This window comes from Piliocolobus tephrosceles, chromosome 9 (assembly GCF_002776525.5).
Source record: "Piliocolobus tephrosceles isolate RC106 chromosome 9, ASM277652v3, whole genome shotgun sequence".
In the NCBI taxonomy this organism is placed as follows: Eukaryota; Metazoa; Chordata; class Mammalia; order Primates; family Cercopithecidae; genus Piliocolobus; species Piliocolobus tephrosceles.
In genome coordinates, this window is record NC_045442.1 from 31,879,322 (window position 1) to 31,879,638 (window position 317).

Genomic DNA, 317 nt, shown 5'->3' on the forward strand with positions numbered 1-317 from the left:
CTTTTTTTTTTTTTTTTTTTGAGACGGAGTCTCGCTCTGTCTCCGGGGCTGGAGTGCAGTGGCCAGATCTCAGCTCACTGTAAGCTCTGCCTCCCGGGTTTACGCCATTCTCCTGCCTCAGCCTCCCGAGTAGCTGGGACTACAGGCGCCCGCCACCTCGCCCGGCTAGTTTTTTGTATTTTTAGTAGAGACGGGGTTTCACCGTGTTAGCCAGGATGGTCTCGATCTCCTGACCTCGTGATCCGCCCGTCTCGGCCTCCCAAAGTGCTGGGATTACAGGCTTGAGCCACTGCGCCCGGCCTTTTTTTTTTTTTTTT

The 317-nt window shown here is 54.3% G+C and overlaps 1 protein-coding gene across 3 annotated transcripts in view; it reads left to right on the forward strand.

Moving 5' to 3' along the window:
• The window catches only part of OGA (O-GlcNAcase), a 36,746-nt gene that overhangs the window by 5,932 nt on the left and 30,497 nt on the right, over positions 1-317 (forward strand). The gene's annotated exons all lie outside the window — the stretch shown is intronic.